Genomic DNA, 19,144 nt, shown 5'->3' with positions numbered 1-19,144 from the left:
ACATATAGCACATATTATTTAAGTATTTTCAAGATAAACAGAATGTATAAGTGCAATATATATTAAAAAAATATGTATATATTTGCACTCTTTCAACATAAATAAAATTAGCATTGCACAACAAGAATTGTGATTTAACTTTTCAACTATGAAAACAAGTTTTACAAAGATATATTTTGCCACTGATTATTCAAAACTTAAGGTGGTGAACTAGCAGTGTTATGCTGCTTTGAAACATCAGTCACTGTAAACAACAGGCTAATAAAAATATAACAAACCAGCAATCTTCTTGCTGTGAGGTGGTCAAACTACCCACTGTGCCACTGTGACACCCAATTATTTTTATCATTATTATTATTAATATTATTATTATTATAATTAAATAAAAATTAACAGGAGGAGGTGTTTAAAACCTTCGTTCTCCGTGACACTAGGCTGAATATCTTTGCAGATGAACAATGCAATAGCATTCGTTATTGGCGTAGAGCGAGCAGAACTGTTGCGCATGGAAAAAAAAACTTGCAATGCTTTTCTCACCACTTTTGGAGCTGGTTGAAGAAGTGCGAAAGCCGGGGATGCAGAAACACTGGAAGATGCTTTCACAACAACACCGTGGCGCCGCTTCAAGTGAGATATCAGATTAGTCATACTGCCCGCGTATTTTACAGATGCGCGGCACATTTTGCAAATTGCATCTGTCCTGTCATGTCGTCCATCCTTAAATCCATAATGTTGCTTGCCATACTTTAGATTTAAAACTCAGTGGGGAATAACATGTTTGTTTTGCTTCTCGCGCTTTCTGAGGGCGCTTCACTAGCTTCATCCGCACACCTGATACACTGAGTTGTAGTGTGTGCACATCCGCAAATCCGTTGCTAAGGCTTACTTTATGTAGGTCGATTAAATTATGCGCCAAAAACAGGTTGACAACACTTGTTAATAAATAAAAAATACATTCTATATTAAAAATATAAGCTGTATCTCGGAAAAATCGATGCATCTCGCAAAAACCGATGCATCTCGATTTGCTTCCAAAATTTCATTCATCCTCTGCTGCTCAACCGATGCACTCGCATCGTGAACGCGCATAACCGCGTATCGATACATATCGGTTAATCTTCCCATCCCTAGTTCACACCAGATGTGAAAAGCGTCAAGCGCGAGTCATTTACATGTTAGGTCAATGCAAAGATGCAGTAGACATCCTGCAGCATGATTTGCGCAAATGAGGTGACGCAAATTGCTTGAGTTGAAAATCTGAACTTCAGCAGATATTCACGATTCTTTCAGAAAAGTATTGAGATTGAATAAGAGTTTTTGCCTTATCTTATAAAATATTTGTGTCTATTTTTTTCACCTTTAAAACATTTGTGTTCTCTTGCAAAAGTATTTTTGTTTCATCTGAAACATTGTGATCTCTTGTAAAACTACTGGAACTCCCTGAAAAACTTTGAAAACGGTGCATCCTTTCACAAAAAAAGAAATCCTGCAATAAACTTTGCATTATCTTGCAAAACCATTACAAACCTCTAAAAACTCTGCATTAGCTCACAAAATATTTGCCTAAAATCAGACCAGCAAATCTCTTGTAGTGCAAAAAAACAAACATTTTTTTCTAACTCGAAACATTGCATCCCTTCACAAAAAAGAAATCCAGCAATAAACTTTGCATTCTTGGATTCTTTCAGAAAGTATTCCAATCACATTGTTTTTGCCTTATAAAACATTTGTGATCTATCGCAAAAGTATTGTATTTGCTGAGAAAGTGTGCTTTATTTGGCAAATCATTTTGCATGCAAAATTATACTGCATCACTAAAAGAGAAACCCATCTGTGCTTTCTTGCATTGCCTTACCATAAAAAAACTAGAGTTCTTTCCCAAAATGTTGCACAAAAAATAAAATGATTGCTAAACAACTGCATTGTAGCATAGCAACTGCAACCCCCCAGAATCATTGCACTTTTTTACACAATCATATGCATTTTCTTCCAGATCTTGTGTTTCTCCAAGAAACTTTACATTTATTTGCAAATGCATTTGCGTTCTCTTGTGAAACTGTTGCATTGGGATCTGGACTGGATATTCAAACATAAGCTGCTAAAGCACAGCTTGTTTTCTGAACTACCTGACATGTTTTGGGCATGAAAGATAATGAGAGGAAGAAAAACAGAAATCCTACAGCTTCTATAATCATCTGTCTGACTTCAGCTTTTGGCATTATGTCAGTAAGTAGTACCACCTTAAACTATACACCCTATTGTACTTTTCTTTCTTTTTAAGCTGAATGCTATAGCTAGAGATGCTGTTTAGAAAGCTGAAAAAATATGTTCCTTTAATCACTAGTAGATGAGTTGAGGACGAGACGTCTCCACCTTCAATAGCACTTTCTATAATGACAGTGATTTCCTGAGCTCAGTCTTGAGGGGATACAGACTGCAACCCAATCCGAACTCAAGGTTTTACAAGTACAAATATACAAACGCAGACCATATCCAGTGAGAATAAAGATATCAGATAAATGTGAAGGAATGAGTAAAGGAGGATTATAGTATGTGTGTCCTTTGAGTCCTGGACTGAGCTGGTCAAAATAATTTACAGCAATTAAGCTGTGTCACTGTTTGTGTAGCAGGGCAGTCTATTAACTTACAAAACATAAGTGACAAATATAAATGCCACAAATCAAGTCCGTCCGTCCATCCATCCATCCATCCATCCATCCATCCATCCATCCATCCATCCATCCATCCATCCATCCATCCATCCATCCATCCATCCATCCATCCATCCATCCATCCATCCATCCATCCATCCATCCATCCATCCATCTATCTATCTATCTATCTATCTATCTATCTATCTATCTATCTATCAATCAATCAATCAATCAATCAATCAATCAATCGCTCAATCAATCAATCGCTCAATCAATCAATCTATCTATCTATCTATCTATCTATCTATCTATCTATCTATCTATCTATCTATCTATCTATCTATCTATCTATCTATCTATCTATCTATCTATCTATCTATCTATCTATCTATCTATCTATCTTTCTACCCTTACTAAACCTGTAATAACTACTAAGTGTGACAAAAACAAAAAATACTAATAGGCCCAACGTGAATATCCCCTAGACCATTACACCGCCACCACCAGCCTGAACTGTTAATACAAGGCAGTATGGGTCAGAATGCTTCCATGTTGTTGACTATAAATTCTGACCCTACTATCTGAATGTCACAGAATTCAAGACTCATCAGACCAGGCAACGTTTTTCCAATAATGTATTGTCCAATTTTGTTGAGCATATGCGAATTGTAGCCTTAGTTTCCTGTTTTAGCTGACAGGAGTGGCACCTGGTGTTCTTTTCTATTGCTGTAGCCCATCTGCCTCAAGGTTTGACGTGTTGTGTGTTCAGAGATGCTCTTTTGCATACCTCGGTTGTAACGAGTGGTTATTTGAGTTACTGTTGCCTTTCTATTTGCTCGAACCAGTCTGACCAGTCTCCACAGAACTGCCGCTCACTGGATATTTTGGACAGTTGGACAGCCTTACCTTAAAATGTGGCCAGTGAGAGAATCATGTACTGTCATCATGGCTATTATTTTTTAAAATGTGTTGAAAAATGTTCTCTTCGTCGAACAACACTTGGAAATTACTTTTAAAAGAATTCCTATTTCAGAGAGTGGCCAATGAGTTCAACTGTATATGTTGCAATGTTTACAATTTAATGTATTTTTAACTAAATTAATGCCATTCTCTTGTGTTTAAGCATAATTTTTAAACAAGAAAAAAGAGAACAAAAATCTCACCAACTTGTAAACATTTTGACTGACACTATATTGAAAATATGAAATATCCCATACTTTTACTTTTAATAATTAATAAGATATAAATTAAACAACAAAAGTCTATACACAGGCCCTCATCTTAAAATAAACCACTGATGTTAAATTTTACCATCAAAGAATAGTTTTTCTTTTTTATGTGGGAACCTGATTAAACGGTTGACAGGTTCAAACATTAACAGGCACTGATAGAATAACGTCACCCTATTTATCAATGCAGGTGCACCGTGTGTTTTATTCCAAATCAAAGGGACTTTCTAGTTGAAGATGTCCTGAACAGTCCAGCTGTGTGTGCTTTTGAAATGGAGGTCAACCACAGAACGAATGTCCGACATGCCTCTTCAAACATCTTCATTTATGGTTAAAGAACAAGAAGACAAGAAGGAGTGGATGAAGACTGAGACTACAGGATGATGAAAATGAGAACACATCAAAGAGAAACAGGCTCATCTCTCCTCAAATAATCCATCTATAAAGCTTGTTATTTGGCTCCTGCGTTGTGCACCACACCTCCAGCTTCTGCAGGTACAGCATGTGGGCACAAAGACGTGGTGGAACATGACTTGGGTATAGCTCTGGTTTGGGTTTCATGTGAAAGGGTTATCGACCGGTCAAATGAGGACTTGACACAAAAAGCTATAAAGGCTTGACTGTGCAGATGGATCCTTTGTGTTAATGTATGTTTGCCACTTTAAAGGTTGCTAATGCTGTATTGTAGGTAAAAAAAAATCTGCATTAAAAATCTGCATTATTAGTTCTGCTTTACAATCTCACAAACAGTTTAATAATCTAGCTTTCCTAAAGCACTATTTTTCAAGTCTAGGAGTCTATTCTGCTCTTACTGGTCAGATAGCTTTACTCAGACCATACAGGTTCTTCTCTGCTCTTCTAGTTAGTCATACGTCTCTATTCTTCTGATTGTACAGATGACTCTAGTCTGTTCTTCTGATTGTACAGATGGCTCTATGTCAGGCGTGCTCAACCCTGTTTCTGGAGATCTACCTTCCTGCAGAGTTTAGCTCCAACCCTGAACAAACACACCTGAACCAATTCATTAGGACCTGAACAACACTTGATATTAACAGGCAACTGAAATCTAAAAGAAGGCAGAGCTCCAGGTTGGTCAACCCTGCTCTAATCAGCTCTACTCTGTTTTTCTGATTTATCAGATTACTCTTCTCTGGCCAATGAATTATATTCCGCTCCTTCAGATTGGTCAAATGGCTTTACTCTGCTCTTCTGATTGGCCAGCTGGCTATACTCCACTCTTTGGATTGGTCAGATGGCTTTACTGTGCTCTTCTGATTGATCAGATGGCTCTTTTCCGACCATCAATTTTACTCTGCTTTTCTGATTGGTCAGATGGCTCTACTCTGTTTTCTGATTGTACAGATCACTTCACGCCAACCAACTGGCTCTATTCTGCTCTTTTGTTTGGTGAAATAGCTCTACACTGCTCTGCTCTTCTGGTTAATCAGATGGCTCGTTTCCAAAAAATCTAGTCTACTGCACTCTTCTGATTGATCAGATGGTTCTACTCTGCCCTTCTGATTAATCATTAACTATTTTGACCAATCGATTCTACTCCACTATTCGGATAGTAAGATGGTTCTATTATGCTCTTCTGATTGGTCAGATGGCTCTGCTCTGCTCTTCTAATTGATCAGATAGCTCTTTTACAACCATCAATATTACTCTGCTCTTTTTTTTATTGGTCAGATAGCTCTACTCCGCTCTTCTGATTTGTCAGATGGCTCTACTCTGCTCTTCTGATTTGTCCGATGGCTGTACTCTGCTCTTCTGATTGTACAAATGGCTTTACGCCAACCAATTGGCTCAACTCTGCTCTTCTGATTGGTCAAATGGCTATACTCTGCTCTTTTGATTGTCAGATGGTTCTACTTCGCTCTTCTGATTGGTCAAATAACCTCCAAACTGCTCTGCTCTTCTGATTAATCAGATGGCTCTTCTCCAAAAATTCTATTCTACTGCACTCTCCTGATTGGTCAGATGGTTGTACTCTGCCCTACTGATTAATCATTAACTATTTTGACCAATTGATTCTGCTTCACTGTTCTGATTGTAATATGGTTATATTATGCTCTTCTGACTGGTCAAATGTCTACACTCTGTACTTTTTTTTATTGGTCAGATGGCTTTACTCTGTTCTTCTGATTTGTCAGATGGCTCTACTCCATTCTTCTGATTGGCCAAATAAGCTATGCACTGCTCTGCTCTGCTCTTCTGATTAATCAGATGGCTCTTCTCCAACAAATCGATTCTAATGTACTCCTCTGATTGGTCAATGGTCAGATGGTTCTACTCTGCTGTTCTGTTTAATCATTAGTTATTCCGACCAATCAATTCTACTCCGCTATTCTGATTGTAAGATGGTTCTATTATGCTCTTCTGATTGGTTAGATGGTTCTTCTCTGCTCTTCTGATTAATCATTAGCTATTCCGACCAATTGATTCTACTCTTCTATTCTGATTTTAAGATGGTTCTATTATGCTCTTCTGATTGGTCAAATGTCTACACACTGCTTTTCTGATTGGTCAGATGGCTCTACTCTGCTTTTCTGATTGCATTACTGGCTTTACATCCACCAATCGGCTCTACTTCGCTCTTCTGATTGTCAGATGGCCTTACTTTGCTCTAATGATTGCTTAAATAACTCTACACTGCTCTGCTCTTCTGATTAATCAGATGGCTTTTCTCCAACTAATCCATACCCCTCCAATCTTCTGATTGGTCAATTGGCGCTACGCTGCTCATTTGATTGGTCAGATGGCTCTACTCTGCTCTGAATGGTCAGGTGGCCCGGTCTGTTGTGACTGGTCTTTCACTTAATGCACATGGAAAAATAGTCCTTTATCAAATGTAAATTCGGCTCTCAAAGCAGAAAACACTGGAACCCATAATCTGCATGTACATTTAACCTAGGTGTAAGTGGTATGTATATCAGGATATATGGATATCAGAAGAGTCTGGACTGTGAAGGATTCTTTCTTGTATAATTTGTGTCCCTAGTGAAAAAGAGAGAGAGAAAGAGAAAGAGAGAGGGAGAGATAGAGAAAAAAATGGGGCTGCAAAATGAGACTGCTATTGCTCATCCTTCAGAAGTGCATGCAACAAGAATTTGTCACAGCACAGACATGTCTACAACACAACCCAAACCCTTCCAAGCCTCAGCTTCAATTACAGTGCTAGAAGGTCAAAAAAGACACCCAGGGAGACCACGGTTTATTAAAAACATAGATAGGTGTGAACAGAAAAAAACTACTGAAATTATAGACAGCATGTATATGCACTTTAAAGCTTTGCAGATCTTTTACATTTAAAATCGGCCAGATTACACACTACTTGAAAATGAATGTCTTAAAAAGCAATTGTGTTCCTAAAGATTTCCAGCGGTCTTGGTCTCAGGTGTACTGCTGAGACTCTTGTTGAGCAACGTTTAAAGTCTTAGAAGATAATTACAGCCTCCCTTGCAGCAGATGAAGAGATTTTCTAGTTACTTCACAGCTTTGACGTGTATCTGCATTTATAACTATCTGAAACATGTCACAAGTTGAAAGCAATAAGCTCATGATCTACCTGAAGGCTGAAAGGACTTCATCATTGACTCTGTCATTAAAACAGGAGGTCTCAAAGCTACATAAAAAATACAAAGAAAGCTCAGAGGCTCAAATTTAATAGAGTGTGCCACTTTATGAATTATGTGGATTCTGTATGAATACTCTGCTGCCACATTTTCAGTGTTCGAATTTGGTCTTTTGCTCCATAAACTGCAGTTGTGTGAGTAAAAATAAGTTTTTTTTGAGGTTTTTCAGCATGATTTGAGTTGTTCCAACAATCACATTGAGCTTCAAGAGAATATTTAAGAGTCCATACAAACATTTTAAAAGTAAAATGTATAAACGTATAAAGTTAGAAAAACCATTAATTTTCCCCGATAATGCTTAGCAATCAAAACCCAACAGCAATGACCTCAACTGCAAAATGTGGATACAACAGTCATTTGTCATGCTTCCAAGTAGAGGTCTGCATTCCCGCTGCTGTCCCACGGGCGCCGCGGGACCCGACCAGATTTCTGCGGCGCGGAAATAAATTTCCGAATAAATCGTGGGAGCGGTCGGTAACGGGTTTAATTTGGGAGGGGAGTGGGCTGTCTAGCAATATCGCTCTCCTGTGTATGTGTGTGTGTGTGTGTGTGTGTACGTGTGTGTGTGTACGTGTGTGTGTGTGTGCACGCGCGAATGAGGGGGGTGGGTGGGTGGGTGTGTGTGTGTGTGTGTGTGTGTGTGTGTGTGTGTGAATGAGAGAGAGAGAGAGAGAGAGCTTTGCCTGTGTGTGTGCTTGGTGCTTACGTGTGTGTGTGTGTTAGTGCGCGCGCGAATAAGAGAGAGAGAGAGAGAGAGAGAGAGAGAGAGAGAGAGAGAGAGAGAGAGAGAGAGAGAGAGAGAGAGAGAGAGAGAGAGAGAGAGAGAGAGACTTTTGACTTTTAACAACTCTTTAATTACAACAGTTCAAAAACTGTATCAGTTTAAAAACAATTACAGCTTATTACAAAAACATGTAAATACACACAAAAAAATAATAATCAAAAATAAAACAATAACACACAAAATAAATAATAATAAAACAATGATAAAAAACTAATACCACCAAGTTTACAGCAATATATCACAACCTCCTTCTTCATTAGGTTGACATAAAATATTTTCAACACCCCATACAAGAAAGAAAGAATCAACATCATTCACCAATTCATAATATTTATACTCCATTACTAGCCTGCTTTTTACCAAAATTCTGAACAAGTCCAAAGGATCAGTATTGCTATCTAACAGTATTTTATTTTTTCTTGTCAGCCATACTGCCAGTTTTGCCTTACCTAATAGAAAATTTGTTAAAAAATTTTTTTCTTATTTAAAGCATTGTATTTTGGTCCAAAGATAAAAAGACTATTAGTAAAAATGAAACCAAATTTCTGACACAAGTCTCTCAACATGTCAAACAATCTAAAAAGCCTTAAACATCCAATAAATAGGTGAGCCATTGTTTCTGACAGGCCACAAAATATACATTCATCTCCTTGTGCCGGATTTAGATGATTCTTAAAACGATTTGTTGCCAATATCCAATGAGAGATCCGCCATTGTAAATCTCCGCTTCTTTTTTCAATTGGTACTTTATATAATGACCTCCAACATCCTTTTGGAGTGGTACCAATTTCAACAAAATTTCCCCATTTGGTTTCTGGAATTTCTCTCAAAGATTTTAAATTTAAAAATTTAACACAAAGACAATATAAAGACTTTTTAGATATTTCATCAAAGAAACCAAGTTGCGGTGTTTTAAATGAAAGTAATCTAGTATCATCCTCCTGCCAATCTTCTAAATTTACTTTTACACTAATCCTGGGAAATGCAGTCTTAGTTACTTCTATTTGCAATGGTACTACAGGAAACAATTTTTGAACCTCATATAACAATTTTTCAATAAACCTAATAGAGTGAACATTGATTTTCACAGCAAGTTTTTCTGCAGAAATCCAACTATCCTGTATTCTTAAATGACAGATTTTGCATATTCCTGCTTGAATTAATCTTGTGGAACAAGCCTTTGATTTCAAAATCTCAACCAATAAAGGATTATAAACTAATGGTTCCTCAAGTACCCATTCTTGTGTTACTTCTGTCAGTTCTCTTTTAACTATAAATATTTGCCATGCATTTAGAACTGATGTATAAAAAGAAGAAAGCCCATTAAAATCAATATCTTTCAAATTCATTAAAAAAAGGTGTCTGTTCAAATTCATCCGTCCCACTCTGTTTAATAAGGTGCAAGCAATAGCAGTCCAGTTTAGAGACTTTTGATAAAGGAGTTTTTGTGCAGTCTGCAATCTGAAAGCAGCTACTTTGGACTTAATGTCCATGAGGCCTTGACCACCCTCATTTAATTGTAGATACAATATTGTCTCTTTTAGCCAATGGTTTCCATTCCAGAAAAAATCTATGAACACTTTTTGAATTTCTCTAATAAAACCATCTGGTGGATTTAACACAATTAATTTATGCCATAGAACAGATGCAGCAAGGTTATTTATAACCAGTACTCTACCCCTATACGAAAGTTGTGGTAAAATCCAATTCCATTTTGATAATCTATTGCACACTTTTTCTTTAACATTTTCCCAATTATTTCTTTGATACGATTCGGATCCCAAAAAAATACCTAAATACTTAAAACCATGTTTTTTACATTTTCAGGAATAACAGGTAACCTCATTGTACTTTTTTCATTGCATCAAAAAGCCTCTGTTTTAATCCAATTTAACTTTGCAGATGAAGCCCTCTCAAATAAAGAGATGCTGTTTTTAACAACATCAACATCTTTTTGATTTTTTACTAAAATAGCGATGTCATCTGCATAAGCTATTACTTTAACTGAGTTGCATATATCATCAAGTTTAAAATCAGACAAATTTTCTCTTAATAAACACAGTAATGGTTCTACTGCCAAAGCATAAAGCTGGCCTGATAAAGGGCATCCTTGTCTTATGCCTTTAAGTATTCTTACTGGTTTACTTAAGCTACCACCTATTTTTAAAACACATGAAGCATTTGTGTATAAAAGTTTGATCCAAGAAATAAAAACATTTCCAAAACCAAAAGCTCTCATAGTTTCAAATAAAAAACCATGGTCCACTCTGTCGAATGCTTTCTCTTGATCTAAAAACAAAAAACCAACATTCACATCATTTAGTTTAGAATAATCTAAAATATCTCTTACCATGAAAATGTTGTCATAAATTGTTCTATCTGGGATACAATAGGATTGATCTGGGTGTATTAAATCACCAAGTACAGTCTTTAACCTATTAGCCAACACTTTGGCCATTAACTTATAATCAGTTGTTAAACAGACACAGGCCTCCAGTTTTTAAGATCACTCAAATCCCCCTTTTTTGGCAAAAGTGTTAAGACAGCTCTTTGACAACTTGTAGGAAGACTTTTTTCTTTAAAACATTCTTGAATCACTTCATAAAAATAATTTCCAATAATATTCCACATAGACTTGTAAAAATCAATAGACAGTCCATCAATTCCCGGGGCTCGACCCGTCTTCATCTGTTTTACTGCATCCATTAATTCTTGATATGGTATAGCACTGTCCAAAAACTTGCGCTGTGTTTCAGTAAGAGTAGGGATTTTTTCCATTATTTGTGACATGCACTCAATATTAGTTTCTTCCTTCTTGTATAAGTCTGAATAAAAATCCACTGCAATCTTTCTCATTTTTTCTGGATCAAAAGTCTTTAGTCCTTCAGGGGTCTTCAAACAATAAATTTCATTTTGTTTTTTTGACACTTTTTCTAAATTAAAAAAATAAGAAGTAGGAGCATCCATCTCGTGCAATGACATAAACCGAGATCTTATCAAAGCACCTTTGGCCCGCACTTGCAATAATGATTTTAAATCTTGATTTTTTTTACTTAAAAAGACTGCTGAAGATGAATCAGAATGCTGTATCATGCCAGACGTAATATGACAAATGTCATGCTCTATTTCCGAAATTTTTTGTTTTATTTTTCTTGTTGAAAACCATGTAAATTGTTGACAGAAAATTTTTATTTGAATCTTTCCTAACTCCCACCATTGTAATAAATTTTTAAAATCTTTTTTCCTAAAACTCCACTCCTCCCAAAATAATTTAAATTTTTCATAAAACTGTTTTTCTTTCAATAAAGCAGTATTCAATTTCCAATAAGGGCTTTTAAAGTTAGATTGTGTTAAAACAATACTGACTGTAATTAAATTATGGTCTGATAAACAACAGGGAAAAATATTGCACCCACTTACTCTGTTTTTATCACTACACTTTACATAAAACCGATCAAGTCTTGCTACACTAATCATTCCCAGATTTATTTTAGTCCATGTATAATGTTTTATTTCCGCATTTTGGTCTCGCCACACATCTACCAAATCATTCTGAATTATGAAACTTTTTAAAAAAGATGCCGATGCAGGATGTGGTTCTTGATTGTTTCTATCTAAAAGAAAATTAAGAGTGCAATTCCAATCTCCTCCCACAATTAGAAATCCTTCCAAAGTATAATTATTTAAAAAATCTTTTAATTTCTTAAATACTGCAAATTTTTCTGAGCATTTATTGGGAGCATAGATATTTATAAATTCAAAGAGTTGATTGTTTACTTTAGCTTTTACCAACATAATACGTCCTTTCTCTATTTCTACTTCAGATATAATATTTATATTTAAGTACTTTGAAAACAAAATAGCTACCCCTGCGCTGATATTTGTACCATGACTAAATACAGTTTTTCCTTCCCACCATAACTTAATCTCAGATTCATTCTTTTGATCACTATGAGTTTCTTGTAAAAAAGTTACATGTGTTTCTTTAAAGAGCCCATATTATGGGTTTTTGAAAATTCCCCTCCATGTAGTGTGTAACACAGCTCTAAGTGAAGTGAAGTATCCAGCTAAGGCTTAAATCTGTAAGAATACAGTGTTTAAAACTGTTGATTCATCTATAAAAGAGTCGATTCATAGTGCTTCAAACGAGTCGCCTTGATACCGACTCATTAGGTGTTTCGCCATGACGTACGAACGAAACAAAGTTTTTCACGTGCACGCGCAAACCCGGGAGATTTCAAACCTGAGGCCCCGCCCTCTGACGCAGTAACCCAGACACACACACACCCACAAACACACGCACACCCACAAACACACGCACACAAACATGCCGGTCGATTGAAGTCACATTGCAGATGGATATATTGAGTCTCTACCCAAAGATGAAACCTCAGCATTATAGCCAAGCAGTTGGAAACTACTGGAAACTTCTGGAAGCTACATGCTACAAAGAATACTTCATCTGCGTTTGTTAAAGGAAGGATCAGTAACTTACTGATGGACATCAGGATGGGTTTCTTCCATTTCTCAAGTGTAAGTACGTGCGGTTAAAGTTGTTGCCTCGTTGACTCTAGCTTGCAAATGTATTTAGTTGTGATTTGTTACTTGTAACCGCGTGTACTGTATCAGGTTAACTGGATATTTTATCTTATCGCGTGCAAAGTCACGTTAAAAACGCGACGCGTGCTGTTTGTTTATGGAGCTCCGTGCTAGAGTTCTGCTCCCGCGATTTATTCGGAAATTTATTCCCGCGCCGCAGAAATCTGGCGCGGGGACAGCCGCGGGAATAAATTTCCGAATAAATCGCGGGAGCGGTCGGTAACGGGTTTAATTTGGGACGGGAGCGGGCTGTCTAGCAATATCACGGATATTGCTATGCGAATTAGAAAGAGAGAGTCTGCGTGGTGCTTGTGTGTGTGTTAGTGCGCACGCGCGCGTATGAGAGAGAGAGAGAGAGAGAGAGAGAGAGAGAGAGAGAGAGAGAGAGAGAGAGAGCGAGCGAGCGAACGAACGAACGACAGCTTGGCTGTCTGGACTGTATACTGGGTGATTTTTGGTTGTGTTCTCCGCTCTAGCGGGACCGGGCGCGGCGGGCAGAAAACGGAGCGGGTTCTCAGGCTAAAACCTGGCGGGTGCGGGCGGAAGCGGGAGCGTTGTCATCCGGAGGTGTGTGTGTGTTTTTGTGTGTGTGTGGTATGGCCAGTACACGACTGTCTCCTTCGTTCGGTTATCCGTGGCACTATCCACTCGCCATAGTGTGGCAGCTAAAATCCACGTCTGCACTATCGAGCGTGTATGAACTGTGATTACTTTTTAAATTGCTGATTAGCTATTGGCCATTTCCCTCTCTGACTGAAGGCAGTCGACCAATCGCGACAGACTGTCATCGGTCCAATCAGCGCAGATTAGCTCCGCGCTAAGGAGGGGTTTGGGAACAAATGAATCACTGGACGATTCATACAGGAGTCGCTGGGATAATTAGGTAAAAATAAATGCAGATTATAAGACCATGAAAGTGTTTTTTGACCTTGCATGCATATTAGACTGTTGTTGGAGACCCTTACAACCAGGATATGACCCTATTTCATGTATAATATGGGCTCTTTAAGTTTAAGAAATTCAACAAGTAAAGCTCTTTTACTCCCATCCCTCATCCCATTTATGTTTAATGATCCTACTTTAAGAATCTGCATTGCAGGGAAGATAGAAAGGGAAAACAGGAAATAACAGGTAAGTAAAACAAAAATAAAAATAGATCCCTCTCCCATGTGATTTACTTTTTTCGTTTTGACACTCTTCCCTGTTCTTCTTGAGCTTTGCGTAACGTTGTTACAAACTTACTCAATCGGAAACGTTTTTGCTTTGAAAGTACCTCATAGCCCACATTCTTCTGAGCAATCAGCACCGATTTAATAAATTTATTGCCATCGGGAAAGTGCTTAACTATGTCAGTCTTTTTTCCTTTAGTTGAATCTAAAAAAGCATTCAATTCTTCTACCGAATACACATCATCCAACGACTGACTACACTCAATTTCCGAAAACTCTGAACAGTTATCATCGCAGTCCTCCATATTTTCATCACTATTTTCATTCTCTGCAATCACCTCCGACTCTAAACATCTCTCTTTTAAAACAACATTGCCACCAACACCATCATTTTCCTTATCAACAGCCGTATTTTCCTTCAAAACAGACGGGCTTACAGCATTATCACCAGCACTCAGAGTTGAAGTAAACGCACTTACCTCTAACGTTGAACTTGACCCTTCGGCACTTTGCTCGGTTGTAAAACCAACTTCTGAAACAACGCTGGGTTCATCTAGCATCCCTGAACTGTTACCATTAATGCCGGTTGTTTTCTGTTTTTTTCCCGGAATCACTACGTCTTTCACCGCTGTAGGCCGCTTCTCTTTGTTTTGACTGCTGTTGCTTTGATCATTGCGCTCTTCATTCATTCCGTCATTTTTTTCATTTTCTAATTGTTTCTTATGAGTGCATTTGAGCTTTTTGTGCCCCAAATCCCCGCACTCGAAACACCGCAAACTCTCTGTTGTTGCATAAACCATATAAGAACTGTTCCCGTGTTGAATACGGAACGAAATGTCTAAAGTCTTAGACTGTGCATTTAAAAACATGAATACATGCCTACGGAAAGACAGCACATGTTTTAGAGCGACGTTTTTGCACCCAAACGGAACCATTTTGACAGAACCCGCAAACTTACCAAAACGATTCAACTCCTTAAGAATTTGCTCATTGGGAATGAATGGAGGCACGTTTGAGATTGTTACTTTAGTAGCCGGTGTACGCAAGGGCACTACTTGTACTAGCGTGTCGTTAACAACAATTCCGTTTTCTACGAGATCATTAACGTGTTTCTCATCTTTAAGAAACACTACCACAGCCTTATTCATTCTTGAGGCAGATACTATATTTTCGTGCTCAACTATTTCTCCCATTGCCAAAAGCACTTCTTCAACCGTAAAAACTTGGTCCGAATAAACTTTGCATCCATTCTTGATAGAGAAACCAGGTGTTCCCTCTCCTGAGAGAAACGCCATGGTTTCCCTTATCATAGAGGGGATCGCTGGTATTAGTTTAAACCAAACAAATGAATCAATAATACAAAATAAATCTTCTAAAAGAAGAAAAAATGATAAAGGGGGGAAAAAAGGAGAAAAAAAGAAAACAAAAAAAAGATTAACCCTGAAACCAGTTCAGCGTGTTGCTCTCACACCCCACACCACTCTTTCACCTCGTGCAGAGAGAGAGAGAGAGAGAGAGAGAGAGAGAGAGAGAGAGAGAGAGAGAGAGAGAGAGGTTTGTCTGTGTGTCTATGTGCTTGGTGCTGTGTGTGTGTTTATACAGACAGCTTGTTATAGGCTGTCTGGACTGTATAGCTAGGTGATTTTCGGTTCACCCCACCCCACCCCCCCCCCCCCCCCCCCCCGCCCCCTGCTCTTTAGCGGGATCGGGCATGGCGGGTAGAAAACGGGGCGGGTCGAGCAGCGGGACAACACATGCTTAATATAAGCGGGAGCGGTCAGGTTCGGGCTAAAACCTGGCGGGTGCGGGATTCAAAATTTAGTAGTCCCACGCAGATCTCTACTTCCAAGCACACATGCTGATTATTAAGAACATTATTAAGCGTCATGAAACTATAATTATAAATTATAATTTGGCTCTGCTCTGATTTTATTAATACAGAATAACAATCTACAGTCTAAACTTAAAGGTCCCCGGAAGTGCCCTTGGTTTATGCATGACAATTTCAATTAAAAGCTGAATTGTACTTTTGCGTCATCAGCACGGATTAATGCCTTGTTTCGACTCAGTGGTACAGTAAGGTGCGATACGGTTTGGCACGGCTCACCTTTATCAGTCTTGTGTCTCCACTGCCAGATGTAGTGATATACGATACAATTTTATGCTCTGAAGAAATCACATGAAAACTGGCACCAAAAACATTAACAGATGTAAACATTGCTTTCAGAGCCTCTCTCTCTCTCTCCTATCTCATAACAGCTATTCATGTGGCCTACAGAATAAATGCTTGCAACACAAAACATACAAGTTCTTTTTTCAGCAATGGCCAAAAAGTATTCCTGGTCACCTGTTTAGTGCAGTAGATTGACAGGTCAGCTTGTTCAATGGGACCCACATAACATAATCAAGCCAACAGCTCCCTAACATTTCTGACAACCATTCATCATTCTTTTTTTTTCAGCTTAGTCCCTTTATAAATCTAGGGCCACCACATCGGAATGAACCCCCAACTTATCCAGCATTTGTTTTACGCAATGGATGCCATTGGGAAACACCCATTCACACTCAGACTACAGACAATTTAGCCAACCTAATTCACCTATCCTGCATGTCTTTGGACTTTTGGGGGAAACCGGAGCACCTGGAGGAAACCCAATCAAACACTGGAAGAACATGCAAACTCCTGCGACCTTCTTGCTGTGAGACAAATGTGGTACCCACTGTGCCACCATGCAGCCATTTCTGACTATTTAAAAAAATTAGTTTGGAGCTTAAAAGATACTCGGCTCAGCCCGTAAGTTACATTTACATGATATTAGCATCAACAATTTCCATGTGAGTTCTACTGATAAGAAAAAAGAAAACTGCTACAAGATCGTATGACTGCAAAGAAAAAAAATACACACTTATCGCACCATGTCTTTAAACAACTCATACTGCTATTTCTGAAGTCGTTTATAAAATCTGCCCTTCTTTGTGACTGAGTGTTTATGAGTGCACTGTTTACTCTGCAGTAAATGCCAGAAACCTCATGAAAGGAGGTCTGAGAGTGTGGTGAACCTGACCCTCCTGTGATCCTGCATCTGAAACTCATGCATGTCTCCATCTGTGTGCAGCAGCGCTAACACATTTCCAGCCCAGGTGCTCGAGTGGCCTTTTGTTCTTTTAGTCTGTCCTTCGCCACTAAAATAGAGGTCCCTGGGAAAGCCGAGGACCATGAAAGACGCCTCTGTGCGGCCCGTGGCTGGAGAACACAAGGCTTCAGTCAGCGCGGCTGTCAGTCCGCTCTGCCATCTAATCCAGACTGGAGTTTTCAGCACCAGAGGCCTGGGATCCAGCCAGAACTGAGCCAGGAGCCCGGCAGATAAAAACGGCCCAGGGTATGGGCTCTCTCTAGGGTGGCTCTTGTTCCACTATGATGCAGTACAGAGGGCTGAGGGCGCACCGAGCAGGACCCCTCTAAACCGCACAGTTGGTCATGAAAATACAGCTAAGGAATAAGAAACTAAGTACATAAACGCACTGATGTTGAAATTTAATAGTGTTGATGGTAATGTATGATGTTTAGTAATAAGTGTGACTAATGCTTTACAAAGAGATATTTATTTATTATTATTTATTATGATCAGTAAATTAAATGTTACCCAAGATAATATAATTTCAAATAATTGACAAAAACAAAAACAGTATTTAAAAAAAAAAAAGTAAATGTAAATGTTACATATATGTGATCAAGGTCACACTTTACAATAAGGTTCATTAGTTAATGTTAATTAATGCATTTACTCACATGAACAAACAATGAACAGTTTAATTTATGTTAGTTAACGTTAGTTATTGAAAATACAGTAGTTCATTGTTAGTTCATGTTAACTCACGGTGCATTAACTAATGTTAACAAGCATGGTCTGGATGTTAATAATGCATTAGTAAATGCTCAATTATTATTAATAAATGCTGTACATGTGTTGTTCATGATTAGTTCATGTTAGTAAATGCATTAACTAATGAACCTTATTGTAAACTGTTACCGTGATCAATTTGAGTCATTTGACAAATCAGAAGAATTATTAGCCCTGCTGTGATTTCTTTTTTTAACAGAGCAAAAAAATTTTCACAGTATTTCCTATAATATTTTTTTCTTCTGGAGAAAGTCTTGTTTGTTTTGTTTCAGCTAGAACAAAATCAGTTTTATTTTTATTTTTTTTCATTTTAGGGTCAATATTATTAGGCCCATTAAGCAGTATTTATTTCTGATTGTCTACAGCAGTGTTCACCAAACTTGTTCCTGGAGGCCCGGTGTCTTGAAGATTTTAGCTCCAACCTGCTCCAACATTGCCATAACAAACTGTGAGACAAGTAAACTTGGGATTGCCTACCAGGTATTTTAGGTTGGGTTGCTATTTGTTTTTATATTAGATTTTTAAAATATTTACTGTTGCACTAAAGTTCCCAGTGATGGGTTGCAGCTGGAAGGGCATCCTCTGCTGGATAAGTTGGCGGTTCATTCGGCTATGGCGAGCCTAGATTAATAAAGGGACTAAGCCAAAAAGAAAATGAATGTTGCACTAAAGTCTAAAAGTGAAGAATTGATGTCATTTATTACTTGATTGTTCAAGCTGCCTCACAGAAGTGCTCTGTTTGTTAACATGTTAAAAATCAGGTGAATTAAATAAAAAAATAAGGAACATCCTGGATCTGTTTCTTTGTTTTTCTTTATTCTTTTTTTATGTATTGAAGAAGTATCGGATCGGGTTTCGGTATACACAAAATCAAATCACTTGGACTCGAGGGCAAAAAACCCTGATTGAGACATCCCTAGTGAACTGCCGTACTTTTATCATAAAAACAAAAACCTAAATCAAAGAACATCAAATCAAACCTGTCAAATGAAAGTCAGTTGGTGTTTTTTTTTTGTTTTTTTTTGTAGTAATTAGGGCTGTTTATTAGTCATCTGATGATGGTTAACAAAAAAGATAAATAAATAAAAACGCAAGATTTTACATTTTTAGGATAACATTATATTTGTAGAGAAGCCACAATTTCAATCAATCATCTGACCAATATAACTAGA

General features: G+C 37.8%; 1 protein-coding gene across 3 annotated transcripts in view; it reads right to left on the bottom strand.

Moving 5' to 3' along the window:
- The window catches only part of mipepa (mitochondrial intermediate peptidase a), a 56,147-nt gene that overhangs the window by 9,536 nt on the left and 27,467 nt on the right, over positions 1-19,144 (bottom strand). The window lies entirely within an intron of this gene.

This window comes from Danio rerio, chromosome 15 (assembly GCF_049306965.1).
Source record: "Danio rerio strain Tuebingen ecotype United States chromosome 15, GRCz12tu, whole genome shotgun sequence".
NCBI classification, from domain to species: Eukaryota; Metazoa; Chordata; class Actinopteri; order Cypriniformes; family Danionidae; genus Danio; species Danio rerio.
Note: the sequence above shows the minus strand (reverse complement) of the source record. Positions and strands in the feature narration are given on the sequence as shown.